Source organism: Monodon monoceros, unplaced genomic scaffold (assembly GCF_005190385.1).
Source record: "Monodon monoceros isolate NGI ecotype Baffin Bay Population unplaced genomic scaffold, NGI_Narwhal_1 Super_Scaffold_5, whole genome shotgun sequence".
Taxonomy (NCBI): Eukaryota; Metazoa; Chordata; class Mammalia; order Artiodactyla; family Monodontidae; genus Monodon; species Monodon monoceros.
The window spans coordinates 81,585,703-81,598,045 of NW_021703782.1; the positions used below are offsets into that span (position 1 = coordinate 81,585,703).

Genomic DNA, 12,343 nt, shown 5'->3' on the forward strand with positions numbered 1-12,343 from the left:
ACAGAGACATTTTTTAAATAAATAAATATGTAATATTTAGATGGCTATAAGTACCTTGAAATAAAAGCAAAAGCAGGTTAAAAAGAACAGAGAATCACAGAAAGTGATGAGTGTTCTTTTATATAGGGTGGTTATGGAAGGTTTCTGATGCCATTTGAGCAAAGACCTGAAGGAAGTGAAGGCATAAACCATCGGGAATAGACTTCTCCAGGTAGAAGGGAAATCAAGTGCGAAGACTCTGAGGTGAGAGGATGCGTGGCATATTCAGGGAGTAATAAGGAGGTCAGTGTGGCTGATTGTGAGCACGGGAGAGGAGGTCAGAGAGATCAGCTGGGCCTGATTACGGAAGGCCTTGCAGAATATCATAACAAAGTTGGATAGAAAACCTTTGGAAGGTTCTGAGCAGATGATAACCTGATATGATTTAAAAGATCACCTTGACTATTATGAAAAGGATAGATTCTAAGGGAGCAAGGATTGAAGCAAGAATACCAGGTAGGTGGCTAATATAATAATCAGGATACTGTGGGTCTACTTTTTAGAAAAATGCAGAAACACCAATGTACAGACAATTTTGTGTAGAATGTCAGGGGCCTAGTATGTTATATTTTTACCTACTCTCTGTAGCCCTAGGAAATGGTTCTGAACTTAAATGCTTGAGAGAGGAATAAGGAACTACCCTGACAACAACCTTAACATTGAAGTACCTTTTTCAAAAATTACACACACACACACACACACACACACACATACACACATTTCAAATGTACAAATATGTAGGAAATAATAAAAATAATATAACACTCATCACCCAACTTTGTCAACTCTTAACATTTTGCCACAGTTTCATCCCCTTTTTTGGAAGAAAACTTTAAAAATACCACTGAAGTCCCTTGTGTACCCTTTCTTGATTCCATTTACTTTGTTCCTGTCTGCATCTGAAGGAAATCTTTTCCCCTGTTTTAAGTATTTATCATTTTTGTGCACATAACTATATATAAATAATATATGATATTGTTTTGCAGTTTTCTTTCTGCTTTTTTCCAAACAGCTTTCTTGAGGTGTAATTGACATATAATAAACTATACAATTCGATAAGTTTTGACATATGTATACACCATGACACCATCACCACAATCAAGATAATGTGAACCCATCACCAGTGAACCCAGTTAAGATAATGAATATATCCATTGCCCCAAAAAGTTTCCTTATACCCATTTGTAACCTTCCTTCTGGCTTCTCCCTCCCACATCCTCCCACATGCACATACACCCTCACTACTCAAGCAACCATTGACCCGCTTTCTGTCACTATACATTAGTTTGAATTTTCTAGAATTTTATATAAATAGAATCATACAATACATACTTCTTTTTTGTCTGGTTTCTTTCACTCTGCATGTATATTTTGAGGTTCATCCATGTTGTAATGTGTATCAGTATTTCATGGCTTTTTATTGTTGAGTAGATACTCTGTTGTATGTATATACCACAGTTTGTTTATCCATTCGTCTGTTGATGAACATTTGGGTATTTCCAGTTTTGGGCTACTACAAATAAGGCTACTATGAACATTTGAATACAAGACTTTGTATGGAAAAAGGATTTCATTTCTCTTGGATAAATACTTATGAATGGAATGACTGGGTCATATTCTTCACCTTTCTAAGAACTGCCAAGCTGTTTTCCAAAATAATTGTACCATTTTATATTCCCACCAGCTCCTTCATATCCTTGCCAACACTTAATATGGTTAGCCTTTTTAATTATAGCCATTTTAATAGGTCTGTAGTGGAATCTCATTGTCATTTTAATTTTCATTTGACTAATGATGTTTCTGATTCATATTGAATTAATTCAGTATTTTTTATTCCATTTTGTCTTCTTTCTTGTCTTGCTGGCTTTAACTCTTTGTTTTTTTAGTGGTTATTTTAGGGTTTATAGTATACCTCTTATTATAGTTTATCTTCATGTGAGATTCTACTATTTCACATATGTTTAAGAAATTTACAGTATACTTCTCCCCTCCCAGTCTTTATGCCGTTGTTGTCATATATTTTACTTATACGTGTGTTATATACTTAATAATGTTTAAACAGTCAGTTGTCTTTTTCAAGTGATTTAGATATTAAAGGGGGAAAATCTTACCTATTTACTTCTGTCATTTCCATTTTTGGTGTGCTTAATGCCTTTGTGTAAGCCCATATTTCCATGTGGTGTAATTTTCCTTTTGCCTGAAAGACTTCCTTTAACATTTCTTAGAGTGCAGTTCTGCTGTTGATAAATTCCTTTGTGTATCTATCTAAAAAGGCTTCATCTGGCCTCTGTTTTCAAAAGGAATTTTTCTGTATATAGAATTTTATATTGAGTTTTTTCTTTCAGTACTTTACAGATGTTGTTCAGCTGTCTTTTCAGTTGCATTATTTCCGATGAGAAATCTGTTTTATTCTTATTTTTATTCCTCCGTATGTAATATGTCTTTTTCCTCTGCGTACTTCTACATTTTCCCTTTATAACTGGTTTTGAGCACTTTGATTATTATGGGCCTTGGTGGAGTTTTCTTCATGTTTCTTGTGCTTTGAATTTATTGAGCTTCTTGGATCTCTTGTTTTATAGTTTGCATCAAATTTGGAAAATTTTGGGCCATTATTTCTTCAAATATTTTTCTGTCCCCTCCACTCTCTATTCTCCTTCAGGGACTCTAATTACACATATGCTATGCTACTTGAAGTTATCTCACAGCTCACTGATGCTCTTTTAAATTCTTTTGGATTCTGTTTTCTCTGTGTGTTTCATTTTCTATAGTTTCTTTTTCTATGCCTTCATGCTCACTAGTCTTAGCAGCAGCCGTGTCTAATCTGTTATTCCATTCAGTGTATTTTTCATCTCATATTGTAATTTTCAACTCTAGAATTTTGATTTGGGTTTATTTTAATATCTTCCATGTCTCTACTTAACTTTTTGAACATATGGAATACAATTATAATAGTTTTAATATGCTCTGCTAATTCTAACGTCAATGTCAATTCTGGGTCAGTTTCAATTGATTGATTATTGTCTTCATTATAAGCCATATTTTCCTCTCTCTCTGTATGTCTGGTGGTCTTTGCTTGGGTTACCTTTCCATGGCTGGATGCTAGATATTTTCATATTCCTATAAATCTTCTTGAGCTTTGTTCTGGAATATAGTTAAGTTACTTGGAAACAGTTTGATCCTTTTGGGCCTCACTTTTATGATTTATTAAGCTTGATTGGAGCAATGCTTGTCTAGGGCTAATTATTTCCCCACTACTGAAGTAAAAACCTTTCTGAGTGCTCTATCTAATGCCCTATGAATTAAGAGTTTTTCCAGTTTAGCTGCAGAGAACAGACACTCTTTCCAGCTTTGAATGAGTGATGGGCACTGTTCCCTCTAATCTTTTGGGATGATTTTTTCTCCAGCCTTGGGTAGTTTCTTCACATACATGTTCTGATCAGCTCTTTGCCAAATACTTGAGAGTTACCCTTCTGTGTATCTCCAGCATTCTCTTTCTGTACAGCTCTCTCCTCTCCAGTACTCTGTTCTACAAACTCTGCAGAAGCAGAAGTCTATCTGTTATTACATTTTGAAACTGCAAGTAGAATAGGTTTAACAGTTTTATTCTCTGAGATAAGAAATCATTAGGAATAAGAAAGATTTTGTGATCACATTTTGAAACAGTGAAAAAGTTGAAATTGTGACTACTGTAATAATTGAATGAAGAACATTAACTTGGCTTTTATAGGAACTTGGTCAGCCTAGCCTCTGTAGCAGTGGTGATGCAGAGCTTGCTGAGAACACAGATTTCTGGGACTTCCTTAAAGATTCTGATTCAGTAGATGTCAGACCACATTTGGAAAGATACTGCTCTACAGAGTCTATCCTAGTTCCATAGGTAGTGTAAATACAAAGAAAGTCAGACATGGAACTGGTAGAAGTAAAATGTGACTTTCATGATTTTACTAGGAGAAATATAGAATACTTGAGCTACTTTTAAATTTTTTAAAAGAAAATTTTAAAGGGAGAAGCAATAGAAAAGAGAGGGAACAAGGAGGAGAGAGGAAGTGAGGATAGTAGACAAAAGTTAGGAAAAAAGAAGAAAAGATTAGAGAGAAGCAAGGCCAGGTAGAGAACAGAAGAGAAGATAGAAGAGTAGATTCCAAAATGAATGCTGTTAGGAGGTGAATTGTTTTAGGTTATTATGACTTTAGAGGAATTTAAACTTAAATTTTGCCTTGAAATATTTGTGAGCCGATTAATCAGGATTTAGGATCCCGCCCCCCCTTTTTTTTAAATAGGTATAGTACCTATGCCTCTACTCTGATTGGCAGAGTATACCTATAGTACCTATGCCTTTACTCTGATTGGAACTATAGAACCTCAGGGAGAAAATTAAATCTAAGGTACCATCACTTGTAAGATACACCAGTATTTTGTGTACCTCAGAGAGAAAAGTGCTACCAGTTAAGTATAGCACAGTGCTTTTTTTTAACCATCTGTTTTAAGATACATTCCAATTTCAGAGATGTTAAAATGTGGGAAAGATGTTGTGTCCTCAGATTGATGAAATACCGTATTTAGAAGTCTTCTACCTTTCTACTCCAGCTCTGTCTTTTCCTGATTTATTCTTTCTAATTAGTAAGTTCTATTTTTTCAATATTATTCATCAGGAGTGGCTCAAATCTCACCTCCTTCATGAAGTCCGTGTAGATCCTTACAGTAAGATGTTTCAAGTTTCCTTTGAGCATGTTTCTTATGCCCCTTTCAATTTTGAATATTTCTTCTTAATGGAAAAGCAAAATAGGGGTTAAGTAGTTCTGCTTTCTCTGTATTGTCTGCTAACATTATACCATCTGCCCCAAGCAGTAGGCCTGTACCTTCTTTCTTGTTCCTCTTGCCCTACATGCATTTTTAAAAATCTTTTTTATTGTTCTTAACATTTTTCGCCAGCCTCTGCTCATTCTGGGCTCTTACTTACATGGTTCTCCTCGTTTCACATCACTCTTTTGTATTCATCCTTGTTTACTTACCTTTCTTTTCATTCCTTTTTTTTTTTAAAAAACAAGTATCTTAAAATTCTGAACTTATACCACACCTTACCCAATCATATTGGATTTTTTTAAGATGTCACTTTCCTTCCTTATCCGATTAACTTTTAACTTTTTTTTATAGTGTCAGAATTTTTACTTTTTAGAAACTCTCTTTTAAAAAAGGTTTTCCTATTACAATATAATCTCTGCTATGGCATCATACAAGTATTTTCTCTAAACTTGACTCACTTGCCTAAAGTATCACTGTTTCCAGTATTCCTTTTTGTAACTATTATGAACACCAAGATGGCAAGGTTGCTTTCTCATGGTTTTCATTTCCACTTTACTATTTTATGCTTCTGTGTCAGAATTAATTCCCCAAAAGTAGTTCCTTTCATTATTTCTTCCAACTAATGGAAGATGAAATGTTTCATATGCTAGTGACTTACATTATGCTTTCCTTGGCAAGTTCTAGCTGGTTTCTTGATAGTTGGAGATCCCTGTTGTTGGACCACCACTTTGCTACTTTGTGGAAAATATTATAACAAAAATTTCTAAAACTATTATTGTAACTTTCTATTATGAGATATAATATACATGCTATAAAAATTCATTAAGCATAAATATAAACTTGAACAAGTTATTGTACTGTGAATACTCATGTAACCACTACTCAGATCAAGAAATAGACAATTACCAGCATCCTAGAATCCCCTCATAGCCTCTTCCCACTTATAAACACATGTCTCCCTGCAAAAGTAATCACCGTCTTGATTTGTATGGTAACTGCTACTTAGTTCTTCTGTATGGTTTTACCACCAAAATACATAATTAAGACTATAGTTTAGGGCTTCCCTGGTGGCGCAGTGGTTGGGAGTCCGCCTGCCGATGCAGGGGACACGGGTTCGTGCCCCGGTCCGGGAGGATCCCACATGCCGCAGAGCGGCTGGGCCCGTGAGCCATGGCCGCTGAGCCTGCACGTCCGGAGCCTGTGCTCCGCAACGGGAGAGGCCCCAACAGTGAGAGGCCCGCGTACCGCAAAAAAAAAAATTTAAAAATAAAATGAGTTAGAGAATGTTCTCTCTTTCTCTTGAATAATTAGTGTAATTTCCTTTAACTCTTTGGAAGATTGGCCAGTGAAGCCACCTGTGCTGGTGTTTGTTTGGTTTTGGTTTTGTTTATGTGTACAGGGAGGTGGGGGAGTTTCAGAATGCACATTTAATTTTTTAATAGCTATGACTAGTCAGATATTTTTCTTGTCAGTTTTGGTAAGTTACAGTTTTCTAGTACTTTATCCATTTCATCTAACTTTTCTAGTTTATTGACATGAATGTATTCATAATATCCTCTCGTTACCTTTTTTTTTAATTTAATTTTATTTTTGGCTGCATTGGGTCTTCGTTGCTACACACGGGCTTTCTCTAGTTGTGGCGAGCGGGGTCTACTCTTCATTGCGGTGCGTCGGCTTCTCATTGCGGTGGCTCCTTTTGTTGTGGAGCACAGGCTCTAGGCACGCGGGCTTCAGTAATTGTGGCACATGGGCCCAGTTGCTCCACAGCATGTGGGATCTTCCTGGACCAGGGTTTGAACCCGTGTTGCCTGCACTGGCAGGCAGATTCTTAACCAGTGTGCCATCCCCTCTTCTTATCTTTTTAATATCTGAAAGATCAGTAGCAATGTCCCCTTTTTTTCATTTCTGATTTTGGTTATTTGAACCGTCTTTATTTTTTTTAACTACTTCTGAGTGAATTTTACCAACTTTATTAGTCGTCTAAAACTGAAAATTTGGCTTTTTTAACCTATTGTATGCTTGCTTTTTCTATTTAATGAAATTTATGTTCACATATTTATTATTTTCTACTTTCTTTGCATTTCTAAGTTCCTGAGATGGATGTTTAGTTTATTAATTTTCAGCCTTTCTTCTTTTCTAATATATATGCATTTAGAGTTATAAATTTCTAACTACTGCTTCATCTGCCTATAAGTTTTAGTGTGCGTTATTTTTCTAATGCAGTTCAGAGCATTGTAATTTCCATTGTGGGGACACCCCTGGTGGCACAGTTAAGAATCCACCTGCCAATGCAGGGGACACGGGTTTGATCCCTGGTCCGGGAAGGCCCCACATGCCGCGGAGCAACTAAGCCCATGTGCAACAACTACTGAGCCTGCACTTTAGAGCCTGCGCGCCGCAAGTCAACTACTGAAGCCCACAAGCTCTGGGTCCCGCGTGCCGCAACTACTGAGCCCGCGTGCCTAGAGCCCTGTGCTCTGCAACAAGATAAGCCACTGCAATGAGAAGCCTGCACACTGCAATAAAGAGTAGCCCCTGCTCGCCACAATCAGAGAAAGCCCACGCACAGCAATGAAGACCCAACACAGCCAAAAATGAAATAAATAAATTTATTTAAAAAAATAATAATAATTTCCATTGTGATCTCTTCTTTGCTTTGTGGATTATGTATAAGGGTTTTTATTTGTTTCCGGACATGTAGTGTTTATGGGTATATTTTTGTTAACGGTTTCAAGTTTAATTTTATTATGATCAGAGTACATGGTCTTGAATGATGTCCCTTTTTTTTTTCTTACTTTTATTTGCATTTATTTTTTGCGACATTTACTCCCGGGCCGTAAGTTTTTGTTTCGTCAGTTTCTTCTGGGATGGGATATCTTTTTCTTCTGGGCAACCTCCTCTTCTGGTTTAGGAATAATCTGTTCATTTTCAGTAAGGATCATCTCAATGTAGCAGGGAGAGCTCACGTATGGGTTGATCTGACCATGAGCTCTGTAAGTCCTGTGCCACATCTTGGGGGCTTTGTTCACCTAGATGTGGTTAATGACCAGAGAATCTACATCTAAGCCCTTCAGCATTACTCTCTGCACTTCTGAGCATGTGCTGTAAAAGTTCAGCACTCTTCTTGGGCCACTGACCCTGCGTCCAGCCCAACTGTTTGACCTGGACACACCTACCAACTCCGCCATTGTAACGACAGAATGGCACACATTGCTTCTTTAACGTGACATCCTTCAGATACTTGGTGGCTTTTCGGATATGCATACCCTTAATGGCCTGGGCAGTTTAACGAGTGTTCTTAAAGTGAACATGAAGATTTCAGCCTCTTGACTTGCATGATTTTGTGGGTTTTTTTCTGGGTCAAGTGGATAGCGAACCATTTTTAGAGGTCACCTCAGACCACTTACCGGAAAAGTCAATTTTTTTTTTTATTATAGTTGATTTACAGTGTCCTGTTCATTTCAGGTGTACAGCACAGTGATTCAGTTATACACACACACACATACATATTCTTTTGCAGATTCTTTTCACTTATAGGTTATTACAAATCATAGCGTATAGTTCCCTGTGCTATACAGTATGTCCTTGTTGGTTGTCTAGTTACATATAGTAGTGTGTGTATGTTAATCCCATCCTCCTAATTTATCCCCCTGCCCCCCGCCCTTCCCCTTTGGTAACCATAAGTTTGTTTTCTATGTCTGTGGGTTTATTTCTGTTATATAAAGAAGTTCATTTGTATCTTATTTTTGTTTCAGATTCCACATATAAATGATATCATATGATATTTGTCTTTGTCCAGCTTACTTCACTCATTATGACAATCTCTAGGTCCATCCATGTTGCTGCAAATGGCATTATTTCATTCTTTTTATGGCTGAGTAATATTCCATTGTATATATGTACCACATCTTCTTTATCCACTCCTCTGTTGATGGATATTTAGGTTGCTTCCAGGTCTTGGCTATTGTACACAGTGCTGCAATGAACATTGCGGTGCATGTATCCTTTCAGATCATGTTTTTCTCTGGATATATGCCCAGGAGTGGGATTGCAGGGTCATATGGTAGCTCTATTTTTAGTTTTTAAAGGAACCTCCATACTGTTCTCCATAGTGGCTGTATCAATTTACATTTCCACCAACATTGCCTTTTCTCCACACCCTCTCTAGCATTTATTGTTTGTAGACTTTTTGATGGTGACCATTCTGACCGGTGTGGGGTGATACCTCATTATAGTTTTGATTTGCATTGCTCTAACATTTGGTGATGTTGAGCATCCTTTCATGTGTCTGTTGGCAGCCTGTATATCTTCTTTGGAGAAATGTCTATTTGGGTCTTCTGCCCATTTTTGGATTGGGTTGTTTGTTTTTTTGATATTGAGCTGCATGAGCTGCTTGTTTATTTTGGAGATTAATCCTTTGTCTGTTGCTTCGTTTGCAAATATTTTCTCCCATTCTGAGGGTTGTCTTTTCGTCTTGTTTATAGTTTCCTTTGCTGTGCAAAAGCTTTTACGTTTCATTAGGTCCCATTTGTTTATTTTTGTTTTTATTTCCATTTCTCTAGGAGGTGGGTCAAAAAGGATCTTGCTGTGATTTATGTCATAGAGTGTTCTGCCTGTCTTTTCCTCTGAGTGTTTTATAGTGTCTGGCCTTACATTTAGGTGTTTAATCCATTTTGAGTTTATATTTGTGTATGGCGTTAGGGAGTGTTCTAATTTCATTCTTTTACATGTAGCTGTCCAGTTTCCCCAGCACCACTTATTGAAGAGGCTGTCTTTTCTCCATTGTGTATTCTTGCCTCGTTTATCAAAGATAAGGTGACCATATGTGTGTGGGTTTATCTCTGGGCTTTCTATCCTGTTACATTGATCTATATTTCTGTTTTTGTGCCAGTACCATACTGTCTTGATTACTGTAGCTTTGTAGTATAGTCTGAAGTCAGGGAGCCTGATTCCTCCAGCTGTGTTCTTCTTTCTCAAGATTGCTTTGGCTATTCAGGGTCTTTTGTGTTTCCATACAAGTTGTGAATTTTTTTGTTGTAGTTTGTGAAAAATGCCAGTGGTAGTTTGATAGGGATTGCATTGAACCTGTAGATTGCTTTGGGTAGTATAGTCATTTTCACAATGTTGATTCTTCCAATCCAAGAACATGGTATATCTCTCTATCTGTTTGTATAATCTTTAATTTCTTTCATCAGTTTCTTATAATTTTCTGCATATAGGTCTTTTGTCTCCTTAGGTAGGTTTATTCCTAGATTTTTTGTTGCAATGGTAAATGGGAGTGTTTTCTTGATTTCACTTTCAGATTTTTCATCCTTAGCGTATAGGAATGCCGGAGATTTCTGTGCATTAATTTTGTATCCTTCTACTTTACCAAATTCACCTATTAGTACTAGTAGTTTTGTGGTAGCAGCTTTAGGATTCTCTATGTATAGTATCATGTCATCTGCAAACAGTGACAGCTTTACTTCTTTTCTGATTTGGATTCCTTTTATTTCCTTTTCTTCTCTGATTGCTGTGGCTTATACTTCCAAAACTATGTTGAATAAGAGTGGTGAGAGTGGGCAATCTTGTCTTGTTCCTGATCTTAGTGGAAATGCTTTCAGTTTTTCACCATTGAGGACGATGTTGGCTGTGGGTTTGTCACATATAGCCTTTATTATGTTGAGGAAAGTTCCCTCTATGCCTACTTTCTGCAGGGTTTTTATCATAAATGGGTGTTGAATTTTGTCGAAAGCTTTCTCTGCATCTGTTGAGATGATCATATGGTTTTTCTCCTTCAGTTTGTTAATATGGTTTATCACATTGATAGATTTGCGTATATTGAAGAATCCTTGCATTCCTGGAATAAACCCCACTTGATCATGATGTACGATCCTTTTAATGTGCTGTTGGATTCTGTCTGCTAGTATTTTGTTGAGTGTTTTTGCATCTATGTTCATCAGTGATATTGGCCTGTAGTTTTCTTTCTTTGTGACATCCTTGTTGATTTTGGTATCAGGGTGATGGTGGCCTCGTAGAAAGAGTTTGGAAGTGTTCCTCCCTCTGCTATATTCTGGAAGAGTTTGAGAAGGATAGGTGTTAGCTCTTCTCTAAATGTTTGATAGAATTCACCTGTGAATCCATCTGGTCCTGGGCTTTTGTTTGTTGGAAGATTTTTAATCACAGTTTCAATTTCAGTGCTTGTGATTGGTCTGTTCATATTTTCTATTTCTACCTGATTCAGTTTTGGCAGATTGTGCATTTCTAAGATTCTGTCCATTTCTTCCAGGTTGTCCATTTTATTGGCATAGAGTTGCTTGTAGTAATCTCTCATGATCTTTTGTATTTCTGCAGTGACAGTTGTTACTTCTCCTTTTTGATTTCTAATTCTATTGATTTGAGTCTTCTCCCTTTTTTTCTTGATGAGTCTGGCTAATGGTTTATGAATTTTGTTTATCTTCTCAAAGAACCAGCTTTTAGTTTTATTGATCTTTGCTATAGTTTCCTTCATTTCTTTTTCATTTATTTCTGATCTGATTTTTATGATTTCTTTCCTTCTGCTAACTTTGGGGGTTTTTTTTGTTCTTCTTTCTCTAATTGCTTTAGGTGCAAGGTTAGGTTGTTTATTCTAGATGTTTCCTGTTTCTTAAGGTAGGATTGTATTGCTATATACTTCTCTCTTAGAACTGCTTTTGCTGCATCCCATAGATTTTGAGTCGTCGTGTCTCCATTGTCATTTGTTTCTAGGTATTTTTTTATTTCCTCTTTGATTTCTTCAGTGATCACTTCGTTATTAAGTAGTGTATTGTTTAGCCTCCATGTGTTTGTATTTTTTACAGGTCTTTTCCTGTAATTGATATCTAGTCTCATAGCGTTGTGCTCGGAAAAGATACTTGATACAATTGCAATTTTCTTAAATTTACCAAGGCTTGATTTTTGACCCCAGATATGATCTATCCTGGAGAATGTTCCATGAGCACTTGAGAAAAATGTATATTCTGTTGTTTTTGGATGGAATGTCCTATAAATATCAATTAAGTCCATCTTGTTTAATGTATCATTGAAAGCTTGTGTTTACTTATTTACTTTCATTTTGGATGATCTGTCCATTGGTGAAAGAGGGGTGTTAAAGTCCCCTACTATGTATGTGTTACTGTCGATTTCCCCTTTTATGGCTGTTAGTATTTGCCTTATGTATTGAGGTGCTCCTATGTTGGGTGCATAAATATTTACAATTGTTATATCTTCTTCTTGGATCGATCCCTTGATCATTATGTAGTGTCCTTCTTTGTCTCTTCTAATAGTCTTTATTTTAAAGTCTATTTTGTCTCGTATGAGAATTGCTACTCCAGCTTTCTTTTGGTTTCCATTTGCATGAAATATCTTTTTCCATCCCCTTACTTTCAGTCTGTATGTATCTCTAGGTCTGAAGTGGGTCTCTTGTAGACAGCATATATATGGGTCTTGTTTTTGTATCCATTCAGCCAATCTGTGTCTTTTGGTGGGAGCATTTAGTCCATTT

At 36.6% G+C, this 12,343-nt stretch overlaps 1 protein-coding gene and 1 pseudogene across 4 annotated transcripts in view; one reads left to right on the forward strand and one right to left on the reverse strand.

Annotated features, from left to right (window-relative positions):
* STX17 (syntaxin 17) overlaps positions 1-12,343 on the forward strand; it is a 95,643-nt gene that overhangs the window by 44,189 nt on the left and 39,111 nt on the right. The gene's annotated exons all lie outside the window — the stretch shown is intronic.
* On the reverse strand, positions 7,666-8,222 carry LOC114884088 (annotated as a pseudogene).